We start from the raw sequence: 16,212 nt of genomic DNA, 5'->3' as shown, positions 1-16,212 counted from the left end.
GCCATAGACACAATGGAACAGGACTGGGTCATGTTGCAACATGGTCAGTTGCAACCGCATTCTATCATGCTATTAGGCTGGACGTTAAAAAACCGTCACTGTTTTCAGAATTTAATCTCACTGATAAACAGATCAAATTGGCACAAAGGGGAGCAGACTATATGGTGCTGAGCATTGAAAAACTGGAAAGATTGCCATTTATGGTAGCAGAAAAACCAGCTACTGAATGGATAATACATGGAACAATCACTCTGCCTGTTACAATTTTTCATTTTCAGTATTGTCTAAAACACATACCAGCAGGCACATATGAAAGGTTGGGTAAAGAATACATCAAGACATCCTGGGATTTACCATCCACACAGATGTTGGAGTGGGGGACATGAAGTGTTTCTTAGCAGTACAAACTGTGAAAACACATTAAGCAGTTCTCTCCTTTGTCAGGGTATTAATTTACACGGGGCCTGCAATGGTTCCTCTAACAACTTATCCTGTCACCTGCAAGGTTTACCAGTTGCAGTGATTGATCCAATTTTTGGGCAACTTTCGAATGGGAGTTACCTCATGTTGAACGATTACAGCTGCTGTGGCATGTTGCCAGGTATACCATATCTAGTAACTGTGTCATCCAGGGTCGCTTGCTGTATGCAAGTATTGTTTCCACAGACCAAATTAGACAGGGAGTCGCCTTTATGGCCTTCACTGGACGTCTCTTCTATACAAATTGATACTCTAAGCAGAATGAAAGCCATTCTGTTGCAAAAAACTGTGCCACTGACCTCGGCCAAAGAGACCTATGATCTATAAGCCGCAAGGACTTCTGCCGAGATACATGCCCTTTTTAATACAAACTGCCCTATACATTTCTCAGAAATGTTAAGTCGAATCTCTGATACGAGTGGTATTGTACATCTATTTAAGAACGTGTGTTCCGGATTGTTAGCACCTTTTCAAGCAGTCCTCAGAATATTTCCAAACTTTGTGCACTCTGTGTTTGGCGGACTGCCCCTCCTTTTAGGACTCATTGCAGGGATACTATTTTTTATCCTTCTGCTACGATATGGCAAGCCAAGTCACCAGCACCACTCCAAGCACCATAGAGAGAGCTCTATTGGAGATGACGTGTTGTGAGCGCATTGTCCAAATTTTGAGATTAACTCGTCTATGAGAATTAAATACCACATGGTTTCTGTTATTTAGACCAATCTGGCAAGATTGCATCTTACCTGTTCTACGCTGCCTGCTATGCGGAGAAGAATGCTTGCTAGACATCTGTCTAACACTAGGGGTGGGGGGAAGTCACCTAAGGGACTTATGTCGAGCGGCACGGAGATTAAACCAATGTCAGTGCCTCTCCGCATATTTACGTTACACGCCGCCCGCCGCCTGCCTCCCGCCCGCAATATTAAATTACTTTAAGCCTAAAATAAGATGAAAATAAGAACTTACCTTATCCCGGGGTCAGCTTCCTTGTCCCGCTAGCCGTCTTCTTGGTTCCCGCGCATGCACATTCCTGGCAAGGTGGGCGGGCGGCCAACTTCCGTTGCGCCCCCGAGTGTGCGGAGATTTTCCCCGTTACTCCGCCTTCATTGCGAAAGGCGGAAGGGGCAAATCTCCACACATTCCGTGGGCGAAACGGAGATGTCCGCCCCCCCTATCTAATACTCCCATCAGTCATACCAGCGGATGTTGATACTTTGCTTGAACCGGTAACGGCCCATGCTATGTGTTTGTCCCCAGCGGCTACCAATTATGATGACGGCATTCATTGAGATCTCACAGACGCAAAATGCTGATGCTGAGGTACGAGAGGAAACTTCAGGCGCGCAAGTACCATCCAATTCGAACATTGCTAATGCGACCAATGCTGAAGGCGATGCTTCACATCTATGTGCGGTTAATCTTCTAAACAAGGTAATCCAATTTTCACCTACAATGATAGACAATTTTTTGTCAACAGACATAGAAGATTTCATGTTTTCTCCAAGCCCTAACACTGACTTTTGATGTTGGCACACAGTGTTCTGAGAGACTGAATTTGACCTTCATTTTTTGACAGCAAAGAACTTTTTCCTATGATAAAAAAAAATGTCTTCCAAATTTGTATTTTTCATTTTTTTGGCACAAGTAATTTGCTTATAGTAGAACTATTTATAGGGAACAAGAATTCTTTGAATACTTCCAGAGGCAATATATGACCTTGTCCACAAAACAAACAATTTTATGTAATCTGACATGAAATGGTTTCGGCCTTTTTCTTCTCTATTTACGAGCCATTTCATAAATGTATATTTTTATGATTCATTAACATTGCTTTAATGTGTACAGCACCAATGCATCTTTTTTGCTTACAACCAGTTCTAATGCATTTTGTATGTATTTTGGAGGGGTTATAGCACTTCATATGTGGATATGTTTTAGATATGTTTAGACATGTTTAGTCGTACATATGAAAGTGGAGTGGGTGTTTCTGTTCGACTTTAGATTCCGTATGCATTTCCCGATTTATGCCCTTATATAGGTATAATTCACATTGCCCATATATAGGCATAGAAATCCAGTCCTTATTTAGGCGTAGCCCATGCTACCCAAATACAGGCATGGCTACTTACATCCGTTCATCTACGTCACAACAAGTTCTAGGAAAACCAGACTCTTAAGCCGTTGGAACTTTCCCCCTGCTTGAATATTGATTTCTCCAAGAACTCACTTATTATGCATGAACATCTATTCCTTAGGGGTTCATTCATGACGTTCATATGCATGACTTTTACGTCAATACTGGCATTCCTAAACACCTTCAAGGTATAAATATACCTTCACTTGCTATGGCAAAGCACGGTGTGGTTCGGTGCAGTTCGACTAACTACTTGCACGACGCAGCTTGCTACAGCAAGTGCCGAAGGAAGCCAACTCCCCAGCTGACGCACTGACCAGAAGCTGTCATCCTCCTGCCGAGAATCCAGCTCCAGTGTTTCTGACTCCCCTTGCGGGGTGTTGGGAAATCGAGTGACGAGGAAGAGATATCAAACTCTCTCATTCTAGGTATGGAGCTGATTAGAATCTAGAGAAACCTTTGGCATTTTTTGGCAGAACCAAACTATAACTAAAGACAGCACCTACTTCTTCCCTCGTACTAGACCTAGGTTAGGTACACCAAGGTAGGCGTATTTTGGAAGCACCAGTTGAGTATTTTAGCTTGTGTTATTTATGTATGTATTTTTATATATGTCATAGCAACTGACAATGCTATTACAGTATTATTTTATATTGCTGTTTACGCTGTACGCATTATACTTCGCTTTCTGTCTAACGATTGCAGCAGTTCACCTCTCTTGCACGAGAAAGAAGACTTTTCAATAAACCCCTTTTATTGAAACGCCTGTCTCTCTATTTCTGTGCAAACTCTGTAGAAACGATGCATGCACGATTGACTGAGTGAAATAGTTATCTATTGTTTCCACAACTCTGAAGATATTGTTCCGATTTTAGGGGAAACAAAGTTGCCATGTTTATGCGGTTGTCAGAGACTAATCCCTTCTTGTTTATTCGAGAAAGTTTCTAGTGACCTCTGAGTTAGCTGGCACACACAATTAAGTTTAATGTACTCCATAGAGACATACTGACCTCAGTCCTATGTCAAATCTATAGTGTATAATATTCCAATGAGCAGAGCCTATTGGGAATATAGGAACTACACTACAGGGGGACCTATGCATGCCTGTTCCCCCATGGATCAAGATCTAAATCTGTGTATACTCTAAGCTCCAGCTTACCCTGGTGGTAGTTTAGAGACATTGTGGTGGAGCCACACATGCTGTATTTCACATTTGTTTCCATGGGGCAAAGTTCAAACCTTTTAAGTGCCATAACTCAGGCTCCCCTGGGCCGCTTTTGTTGATCTTTGGCTTGTTCTGCTTCTGGCAGGATGCTCTAGCCACTAGGAGCATTTCAACAAGTCCCATAAAGGGGTAGCTGTGCTTACTTTCAGTCTTCTCTCTTGCTCCTAGTCCGCCTCTTCTGCTGGTGGGAGCAAACACCCAGTAGAGTCCGTCCTACCTGGACTCCCAGACTCTATATCTTGCAAACCACCTGGGACGACAGTGGAGTCTAAGTCTTCTCCCACCTCATCTTCAGGAGGCATAAGGGGCCATCATCAATGGCCTGGACAGACCCAGACTAGTCGTGAGGGTCAGCTGGTGACCAAGTCCTTAGTCCATCATGCAGGGCATCAGATGGCTCCTATTTCTAGCTGAGCATCTTTCTGCTGTAGTTGCCTCCCAGGTCCAGGGCTATCTCTATCTCTCCCTTTTGAAAGGGTTTATGAATGGGGTTGGAAAGTTCTAGATGTCAGGCATCCCTGACTAATCGAATGATGCCATATCATCCCTCAACCCATGTACCAAACCACCTGCACAGCATTCTAGTACAATCCAATATGGCACAGCCAAGTTTTCTCTATGAAGATCTTCTCTGAGAGCCTCAGCTTCACCCCTACCTGAATTCACTGCCAGATCCCTTCCTATCCAAACCTCAAAAGTGAGTTCCTCCTGTGTTGGATCAGATGTCTGCACATACTTATTTTTGGCTGACCCAACCCAGGCACAGTGTGACACCTAATTATCAGATGCTTATTTTTCTCCTCATCCTTTTCTTCCTAGAAAATAAGCCAATCACCAATAATTGCTTCTTTAGTGTGTCGAGGCCCCCTGGGACCCTATTTCCTGGGACACATTTTTAAATCAAATGGGAGGTGCATGCAGTCTCACTACCCAAGCCTGTTAAACCCAGAGAGACGCAATCTCCAGGAGCCATCTATCTTAATGACTATATTCCAGGGAGCCTACAGTAGTTTCCCTGCCAGCAGGAGTGTGGACAGGAGACCTTGTCTGCTCACACCTGGCAGGGCTTGCGGGCAGGGAAATGCAGATTGCGCCTGCCCGTCAGAAGCAGACAAAAACAGCTGCTCCTACTGGGCGGGAACAATGCTGGCTGCCTTTGCACCTGTAATGGGTGCTTCCGGGAAGTCAGTGAGACCGTGGAGGTCGTGAGGCTCTCTCACCACCTCCCCCAATGGTGTGTGCTGTGGGTTTCCATGGTGAGGGCTCCTGGACACTCACACTAGGTCTTGTAAGATGGGGCCTCTGGGGCCCGAGAGGATCAGGGAGGGGGACCCTATAAAATTATTACCTTGGGGAATGGGGTCCTCGGGCCTGAAAGGCTCAGTGAGGAGGGCTGAACGTCCCTTCCATTATTTAAAAAAAAGGCTCTAGGGGATAGGATCCTTGGGCAGTTAGAGGTTCGGGGAGGGGGCTGTGTGTCCTAAACTCCTCTAAAAAAACACAAGGCAATGGAATGGGGTCCCCGGGGCCAGTAGATGCTTAGGGCCGGGGATTAATGCCCCCTCCCATCATAGAAAAAGGCCCGGGAATGGGATCCCTGGGGCACCTAGAGGCTCGGGGATGGGGGATGCGCATCTCATCTACTTAGAAAAAGCACAGCCCAATGGAATGGGATCTGTACGCCCCTTCTCCTTAATTAAACAAAATGGCCCTGGGGGTAGTGGAGCACCAAGACCCAAAATTGCTTGAGGAGGGCGGGACTACCACTCAGTAATTTATATATATATATAGTTTACACAGAATAAATGACTCATGGTTTTCAGTGGTGTGCCACTTCCTTCCATTCTGGTTAGGATTTTCTGTATATTCGTGGCTTCTGTCGCCACTGCTGGCACCAAAACAGAAGGGCGGCGTACAGCAATAGTGGCAGTTTCTTATGACTTTATATATAAAAGCAAGGGGCAGAGAACCCTAAGTACCAGCATGCAACAAAAGTGACCCAACTGGGTGACCTTCTAAGGGGGAGAATTGGTTGATAATTAGCGGCTTGGTTCTGCCGCAATGCGACGCACCACCAGCAAGAGCGCCGTGATTGCCCTAGAGGAACCACTGTTGTTGTGTGTGAATGTGATTAAGGACAACTGGCAGCCACCAAAGACGAACTTTGGTATGGTCCTCGGTATCCTTGAGAATAGGAACACTGAGGCGCAACAAGGAAACCGCAACAGCAATTTTAAAAACTCTTTGACATCACCCACTGGAGGGTTCAAAAAGCAAGGGGCAGAGAACCGCAAGTATAAGTATCCAACAAAAGTGACCCAATTGGGCACCCACCAGGGGGCGAACATTATAAATCATTTTCAATCGACTTGTTTAGGTTTCTGCTCAGCGCAAATGATGTCAAGGCGCCCCTTTGAGAAAGGTTGTGTGCGAGCAAAACATGTAAGGCCTGCCGATGCTGTGCATTATTAAACTAAAGATTACCTGCGTTGTGGAGTGCGGCTATGTCTCTTCTAAGGGGGAGAGTTGGTTGAGATATATATATATATATATATATATATATATATATATATATATATATATATATATATATATATATATATATATATCTATACTACTATTATAAAGAGAGAACACAAACCTTTTGGCAAGGTATACTCGGGAACCACAGCGCAAATCCACACACCCAATACATTGTTGTAATCCTCAGGGTGTGCAGATGGACATGGGCTATAGAAAATAAAAAAAACGTAAATTTAAAAATATAACTTTAAAAAAAAGTAGTGCCCTGAAAGTAGCGCCGGCCGCGACGCTGACGGCCACGACGTAGCGGTGGCCACAACGTACGTGATGACAAAGAGGAGCGGCGGTGAAGTGAGGAGCTCGGGGAGGAGCGGCGGCTCAGGTAAGGCTCTGGGACACGGGACAGGAGGGAGCCGGTGCGGGAGGTTGGCCCGGAACAACTGCGGTAAGGCTCAGGGTCTGGGGGCAGCATTTCAGGCTTGCGAGGAGGAGCGGCGGTGAAGGGAGGAGTGGCGGCACAGGTAAGACTCTGGGACACGGGACGGGAGGGAGCCGGTGCGGGAGGTTGGCCCGAAACAACTGCGGTAAGGCTCAGGGTCTGGGGGCAGCATTTCAGGCTTGCGTGCACTCCTGCCCCGGCCCCCGCCGGCCACGACATTGTCTGAGACACAGACAATGTCGTGGCGGGCGGGGGCCGGGGCGGGAGTGCACGCAAGCCTGGAATGCTGCCCCCTTCTGCCTGGGGCGGGCTGCTAGTACATATATATATATATATTTATATATATATATATATATATATATATATATATATATATATATATATATATATATATATATATATATATATATTCACTAAAACATTAAAAAGAAATTCAGGTATTATAGTAAGAGTTATTTCAAGTAACTATAACTTGTGCGCTAGGGTAACAATAACTCATGCCCCTGCCATCCACAGTTTTTGTATCAATAATTTCACTGCAGGTGTTGTAGTGATAATATCATTGAGGCTTTAGAAGATGTCATCAATGATGTAATATGAGGAGTATTAGCTGTGCATGGAGAGGGAATGAATTATAGTTACTTTAGGGCACAAATTATAGTTGCTTGAAATAACTGAAAGTATAATAGTTGAATTTCTATGAGTGTAAATTCAAAACCTAACTATAACGTCTCTGTAACCTTTGGTTTTTTTGGTGATTTTCTACAGTTTGTTCAATGCTAATTCCTAACTATAACAACCCTGTAACCTTTGGTTTCCTCAGTGAATTTCTATGTTTTTTTTAATGCAACCACATACTGCAAATCCTATACTAAGGGGTATGACACAGGGCCTAACTTGCGGCCAGGGCCTGCAGCCAACCCCTGCTTGCATCCAGCTCCATGCCACCACAACCTTTGAGTTTGAGTGGGTCTGTGTGTGGGTGCCTGAGCATCTGAGTGGGTGCATGAGTCTCTGATTGGGTCTATACGTGGGTGCGTGAGCGGGTGTGTGAAAGCTGTGTGGGTTTGTGAGTGGGTTAGTGAGTAGTTGTGTGAGTGTGTAAATGGGTGAGTGAGTGGGTGTATGAAAGCTGTGTGGGTCTGTGAGTGGGTGTGTGAGTGGTTTTGAAGGAGTGTGAATGGGTGTGTGAGTGGCTGTATGTGTGTAGGTGTGTGAGGGTGTGAGTAGATGTATGGGTCTGTGACTGAGTGTATTTGTTATTGAATGGGGTCTGGAGCTTCAGGTCAGGATCCATATCCAGATCTGGGAGGATCCTCAGATTCCTGTGTGGTTTTAATAAAAGGTTTTTGGACAGTTCCTTACCCATGAGAGGTCCCTGACAGACCCTCCATTAGTTTCCTGGGGTCAGGGTACTTTAACCCTGACCCCTTCTATCGCTTTTTAGTTTTATTTTCCCCACTGGGAACTGAATCCTGATAAACAAAACAGAGTCCGCCACTTTCATCTCAGGTTGCGGCCAGCCAATCACGGCATTGCTGTTGATGCGTGGATTCGCGAATTCAAGGAGGATCCACAGGGGATCCACGGAGGATCCATAGAAGATATATACAAATTAGTTGTAAGCTCAATATCTCTAAAACTACTGAACATATTTTCACCGAATAACAAAAAAACACAATCTACAGACCAAAAGCTAGCTTTCTGCCAGATTTGGTGTACTTCAGTCCAGCAGTTAGAGCTGTGGCTGCAGTTGCGTCTAAAAGTCCTTTGGGAATTAACATGTGGAAAACACGTTTGAGACCTCCCCTTATTCTTGGCCCCCACTTCACGAACCACCCCAAAACTTTCCAAACAGCAGCTGAAGTAATGGGCTCATTTTTTGGGAACATTTCATGAAGATTCATCTACCGGCGCAAAAAATATAGGGAACTGAAAATCATCTTTTTGACAGAAACTAGTTCCTAACTATAACTGCCTATTGGTGACCGGCAATAGGTTATATATGATGGTGGAAATCTGTTCAGTAGTTGTTGGGAAATTAGCATTTTGAAAGTGTTATATTTGAGACCTAGCTTGAAGTTTGAAAAGGTGTACTTTTGATTTGCCTATAACTTTAGCTCTGTTTGATGATTTGCATGAATTGTGGCAGAAACAGCTTGTTTACCTTATTCTTGATATTTTTACATTTGTGCAGATTCTTCTTCAAGGGAGCACCTTGAAATGTTGGGTCAAAAATGTCCACTAATAGCTTTATAATCGTTTGGCAAATAGTCATGACATTTGAAAGACATTTATCATGTTTAGTCTGTGAGTAGTTTTCATGCAGATCCATCAATGGAGGCAGGTTTAAAAGGGGCTTGGCAAAAACAATTTCATGGGCTAATTCCTTTGATGCTCTTTAACTAATCTGCATGAAATGTGTCTGGCTGCTAGCATGTAAAGCCCATTGCAGAAATCTCAGCTTTCATGCATATCAAAAAACCTGGGAGAAAAGTAAAATGGGAAAACAAAAAATAATTCATGTGCTAATTGTTTGGTTCATTTTTACTGATCTGCACAACACCTGGCAGACACTAGCAGCCTGATTCATCAACGGGACGTTTTGCGTGGCCCTAATAGCGATTAATAGCGACTCGCTATCAAGGACACGCAAAACGATATTCATGATTATTTTAGAGAAAGAAAAGCGATTCGCACGCGGCCGCAAATACCAGTTGCGAGTATCGAAAATCGCATAAAATACGCAATTACCGGCTACATCCGTGTCGGAATTGCGAATTCTCTAATAGCGAGTTCGTCAATAGCGGGACAGCAAATAGCGCGAGATCGGGAAAACGGGAAGTCGCATGTCGAGCACAGCGATGACATCACAACCAGGAAGCAGCCAGGGCCCACCCCCATTCACCACAGTGAGGCAGACCTCGAGTCAGCAACTGGGAGAGCTCCTGCAAATCTGTTTTGATACAACTCAAAAAGTACAGTGCAGCAATGTCTGAGGATGCAGTTCCTGGGCCCAGCAACACCACAGGGCGGAAGAGAAAGTTAAAATTCTCCGAGCAGGAGCTGGAGAATTTAATAGAAGGGGTGGTGGCCAACCACTCAAAACTGTTTGGGAAGGACTCTAGGAGGGTGGCGGAACAAGAAAAACGCAGGATCTGGCAGGGTATAGCATCCACGGTGAACTCCGTGGTTGTGGCTGATAGGTCGCTGGACGAACTCAAAAAACGCTGGTACGACCTCCGAGGTCGTGCCAAAGAGAGGGTGGCTGAGCGCCTTGGAGAGTCATCGGGCACTGGAGGGGGAGGACCTACAGTCCCTCCAAACACCCCCATGGAGGACCAAGTAGAGAACACCCTGGAGAGAGAGGCGGTCATCGGAGTGACTCATCTGGACTCATCCCGCCCCTCCCAAGACAACCAAGGTAAGTGGCATGCGACTGCGACCCTGTCCCCTATGAATGTCCATGACCAATTAGCCTCCCATATTGTTCCATAGTCATGCCATCGTTCCACATCAGGTAATGCCCTGAAGCATTGTGGGACATGTAGTGTGGGCACAATGTAGATGTACCACAATGCAGCCAGACAGGTTCCAAAGTACGCAAAGCCATAGCCAGTCAGGGAATGTCACCCAGCATGCATGTAGCAACTGCACGTGTGACAGATACATGCAACTAATGAACGTCCACTTCCCCTCACAGGTGGTGCAGACAGCAGCGACAGCGAGAGGCTGCAAATAGATGAGGAGGCACAGGATGAGGAGGAGGTGCCGCCACATACACAGCCACCAGCCCCTGCCCCAGCAACTACTCCCGCAGCCAAGTCCACCACCAGTGTGCCTCCTGCGTCTGGCGCAGCAACTACTCCCTCAGCCAGGTCCACCACCAGTGTGCCTCCTGCGTCTGGCGCAGCAACTACTCCCGCAGCCAGGTCCACTACCAGGGTGCCTCCAGCCCCTGCCGCACCAACAACGCCTGCCGTGACACCACCAGCAGCTGGTGCTTCAACATCAGGGCCTGCGACAGCGGCAACACAGCGGCCACCCACTGTGTCAGGCCAGCAGAGCATGCGTGGCAGGCCTCGCCTGCAGACCAATGCACCTATCAGCAGGAGGGGGAATGGACAGGAGCATGTGAGAGTGAGCGTGGAAAGACGCATGCTCCGTATACATCAGCTGCAAGCACGCCAGCAAGGTGCCATACAGCTACAGCTGTACAACATTGGGCGCAATGTTGCCGGGGTGGGGGACCGGATGGACCGCATGACGGCAGCCATGGAAGGTGTGGGGGAGGGAATGGCCAGCATGACTGCAGCCATGGCAGGTGTGGGGGAGGGTATGGCCCGCATGACTGCCGCCATGGAGGCCAGCACTGCTGCAAATACATCGCAGCGCAACGCAGCACGCCACCGCCACCGTCAGCTATTGACCCGGCTGACCGCCTACACCAGGTCAAATTATATCATAGGCAATGCCACATCACAGTTGTCGCGGCGGTCCCTTGCGCAGCAGCAGCAGCTCATCCAGTGCTGCGAGGATGTGGCCAGGGTCCTTGAGCACCTGACCAGTGCCGTGATAGCACTACACCCTCCTGCTCTACCTGCCACTGTTGGGGGTGATGATGCCAGTGAGGGGACATCGAGTGTGAGCAGCCACTCTGCCTCACACGTAGGGGCACGCAGGCGCATCACCAGGCCCACAGCAGCTGCACGTGCCTTGGATGAGGATGAGCCACAAAGGCGCTTGGGTGGTACGCGCAGGAGTCGCACATGACTCCATATGACTCTTACAGGCACAGGCTGAGTATAAGCCTGCCCTGTCCTGTCACACAGCAGTATGCTCAAATACTGTTAGCAATGACAACATTTAAAGTGTTACCATTATTGTGAATGAAACAATAATATTTATTTTAGCAGCACACATTGGCGTTGTGTCATTATTACTTTTTGCATGCATTTGTGATTTGTGGGGTGAGGGAAGAGGGTGCATTAGAAACTATTCAGTGTGATGTGGTTGCGACGTCTGTGGCCTTCAGCTGGATTCTCCCCGTGTGCATGGCGCGCATGTGCAGGTGGCCGGTCGTCCCCTTCAGATTCACTGCCAGAGATGTCGACAGGTATCCGGCGCTTGGTTGCAATGTTATGTAGAATTGCGCAGACAGCCACAATGCGGCAGCACACTGCAGGACTGTAATACATGGCCCCACCGGTCTTGTGCAGTATGCGGAACCTGCTCTTGAGCAGCCCAAATGTCCTTTCTATGCAATTCCTTGTCCGAATGTGTGCAACATTGTAGCGCCGTTGCTGGGGTGTAGCAGGGTTGAGGTATGGGGTGAGGAGGTAATCACGGAGGGCGTAGCCACTGTCACCTGAATGAGAGGAGCAGAGGGTGAGTGCCTGTGCTGCACTGCTACTTCATAGCAATGTGACATTGTCGACAAAGTGTACTTACCAAGTAGGTGTCCTTCCCCAAAGTCTCCCCTGGCCAGTCGTGTGTGGAGGCCGCTGTGCCGGAAAATGTAGGAGTCATGGGTACTCCCTGGGTACTGGGCCACAATGTCAGTGATGTATGTCTTGGCATTGCAGACCATCTGTATGTTGAGGGAGTGGTAGGACTTGCGATTGCGGAACATATACTCCGTGGCAGCTGGTGGGCAGATGGCGATGTGGGTACAGTCTATGCATCCGAGTACATGTGGAAAATGGGCTACATTGTAGAATTGTAGCTTGGTAAGTCCAAATCCTGTTGGCTGGTGGGAAAAATGATGTGTCGGTGTAGCTGGGTAAGCATAGCGTCAACAAAGGTCTTGAGGCAGCGTGACATGGTGGGCTGGGATATCCCCCCAGCAACCGCTACTATCCCCTGGAAGCTCCCGGAGGCCAGGAGGTGCAGGCTACACAATACCTGCACATGTGTAGGCACCGCATTGGTTCGCCTTGTTGGGTGCTGCATCAGGGGGTCAAGGTCATGTATCAGCTGGATTATCATTTCCCCATTCAGCCTGTATTTAGCATATATCTGCTCTCTGGTTTGGCCCAGCAAGGTGACCCGCTGGCGGAATATCCTGTCCTGGATCCGGCCTCTCCTCCGTGCTGCTCGCTGTAGCCTTCGCCGCCTGACCACCATGTACATTCCCGGCATTGTGGAACTCCTAATGCTGCTGCTGATTGTCCTTATGTATGATTGGTCAGGCCTGAACCTGTTACTGATTGGCCAACAGTTTTTTGAAAAAAAAATTGAATGGCTTTTATGGTTACCACCTGCTTTGAGTTGTCCTTAATTTGCGCCGCGCAAACTGCGATTTTTGGGTTTTTCGCTATTTGAGAATTTTAATCAATACCGATTGCGATTGTATAGCGAATTCGCAATTTATTTCGCAGGATCCGTGGTTTTTCGCATTTTCCGATTCACTAATGCTCTCCTACCGGAATTCTGCGAATATTATTGCGATTTCGGTATTATGTGTTTGCGACTTCATGTTGAATGCCGATTACGGACATTGCGCCCGCAATTGCATTTTCGCAGCGATTGCGGGCGCAATTTTGCTTCATGAATCAGGCTGTTAATATGTTTAGCTTACTCTTGTATTTAACGTTCCATAGAAACTCCGCAAGGGAGAAAAACTGGGGACCAGATGTACAAAGCATTTATGGGGTCGTAAACTGCCTTATTCGTAGAATTGGGTAGTTTGCAACAGCAAAAATAATTTTTCAAAATGTACATATATATTAAAGTGTAATTTGATAACGGTTTACCGAAATGCAATTTGCATTTATGATTTGGTGTATGGAAGGGGCATGTTTAGGCCATTCCTTACAAATACCGAATCACAGTGGTATGTATTAATGTTTTGTGACCGAATTGCGGACACAAAACAGTAATACTTTACCATCAGTTCCAAATTTGTGGTAACCGACTCACAAACAGGAATGAGAGCCTGTAGTACCCCTTCCCTTTTGAGAATGTACAAAATATATATTTTTAAGAGCAGGAAATGATGATCCAATAGGCCACTGCCTTCTCTTAAAAAATGAAACTTAAACGTTTCATTTTCTTTTTTGAAACGCATCCTGTTTTCCTTAAAGGACCACGGGCTGCTTTAAAAAAATGTTTACTTTATTTAAAAGCAATCAAAAGCAATCACAGACATGGTGGTCTGCTGAACCCAGCAGGCCACCATCCCTGTGATAACTGTGATTCCTTATGGGCCACAAATTGTGAACTACCTCATTAATATTTATGAGGTAAGTTGATTTGTGACCCACTAGAAATTCCTATTTTAAAATAAATAGTTTCATACTTTAGGAATTGCATTTTCCTAATTGCGATTTGGTAAGAACTGCAATTAGGAAATAGTATATCCTAATGGTAAATACATGTGGCCCCAAACCCTCAATTACGAGTTGTGCCTACTGGGTCAGATCTATAACATGGTAAATTTACGTACAAATGCACTATTCAATGGAGTAAAAGCAACCCGGTAGCATGCAATTATGGGTTTAACCACAAAGGATTGGAGAGAATTACCACGTGGGACCAGATTTTCTAGCTGTAAAACCACACGGAATTCACAATTTATCTGGGTGTTGTGTGTGGGGTGGGCGAATCAGGTGATGAGGTAGAGTGGGAAGCAGTAGTGAAGGGAGGTGGAAGTGTTTTTCTTGTATGGCGAAGCATTGCATTCTTTCCCATGCTGCGAAAAACGTACTTGAGATTTGGCTGCTGTTAAAACGTCTCTTGCAATTTTTTTGACTGATTTTATCGCACGAAACAACATCCAACTAATAATCATGCAGAGCAAAATTAATGCATAAAAACATGTGTTAATTATGCTCTGTCTGACTCATAATACGGCCCTAAATGGGGTGGTCAAAAAAGCAGCATTTGCCATGTTATCTCCTATAGGAATTGTAGATCCTTGCTACAGAACAAAACAATGAATGGAATTACAGCACACTTGGTATGAAACTAGAACTTTACTCAGGGAAGTGTCTTTGCTTGGTTTGGTAAATATGTTTTTTGAGCTAGGCGAAATTAGCATTACAATAACGTGTCTGTGGGTGTGAAAGGGTTAGAAATTAGCTATGTATGCATATGGAATTGGTATAGCTTTAACCTAGCCAAAAGGCAGCAGAGAACTATGCAGGGTCAAAGACAAGCATAAAGTGAATGATTGAGCGAAGTAGCTGGGTTGTGGATAGTTAATGCATTGTGATGTAGTGTTATTTAAAGAGGTGCAGTCTATGGCCCGTCCATGGACCTATATTAAAAATTGAAAGTACCACCATTTGACAGGGGAGTCTTCAGCTCTTGTCTGGGTCCTCTGTAACAAAGTTGGGCCTGTAAACCCCCTAAAACCGGGTCCATAAATCCTTAAATATTTTATGAAATATACTTTTTCAGGCTAGGCCTCATGGCAGCCAAACTATACACATCAAGATGTGGCAGTCTGTGTCAGGTTAGCAACATTAGTAGCAAATGGACACTTTTTGGTACCCCTCCAGACCTATGCCCCCTGTTAACAGATTTGCATGAAATTCAACATACCAAGGGTAACTTAAATAGGGTAATAGTCTGCCGAATTTCTATAAAAATCTTATTAAAACACACACACAAACATGGACACACACACTCACGCAGAAAATAGCTGCTCCATTCTGACTATCTTGCAAGAGGTGTCCCCCCAACTAACATGTCCACCGAGTTCAAATGTAATTATGTAACACTGTGTATTGTAATCCTATTGGCTGCAAAGGGGTCTTCCCTCACCTAACATGTCTGGTGTGTTCAAACATGGTGACTCAGGAGTGGATTTACACTCTTCCCAATGGATCTTCTCAATAGTTTGTTTCCTCAACTAGCACCCAGTACTGTTTGGTCTAGTGGTTTATCTAGCCGTGCAGCTATCAGCATGTGTGCAGCAAATACTCAGGCCCTGATTTACACACATTTTGCACTGCGTTTACATCACAAAAGTGATGCAAACCAGTGCAATTTTGTAAATATATTTTACAGCGCAATAAAATTGCCTAAAAGTAATGCAAAACAGTGTGAAGCACTGCTTTGTGTTACTCTGAGTCAGAGAGGTGGTACATGAGTGTTGCCAGGCCACCACCCATGCTTTTTTATGCAAAATCCTATCTACTAACAATACTAGATAGGGTTTTGTGCCAAACAATAATGCCACTTTGAAGCAGGCTATAAAAGTAGATATATTTGTATTTCTCCTTTCTTTTTTGACTATGCATATGTGCCGCACTGTACTTCACACATACAAAGTAGGAAATGTTTTGCAGTTTGTCTAGGCATAGTATTTTGTACTGCAAGGGCACTCTTTCAACACCTATGCTAAACTCACCAGACAACTTTGCACTGTGCTGCAAAGGTGTGGAGTTCGGAAGCCTGGTT

The sequence above is a fragment of the Lissotriton helveticus genome, chromosome 3_1 (assembly GCF_964261635.1).
Source record: "Lissotriton helveticus chromosome 3_1, aLisHel1.1, whole genome shotgun sequence".
Lineage (NCBI taxonomy): Eukaryota > Metazoa > Chordata > Amphibia > Caudata > Salamandridae > Lissotriton > Lissotriton helveticus.
Note: the sequence above shows the minus strand (reverse complement) of the source record.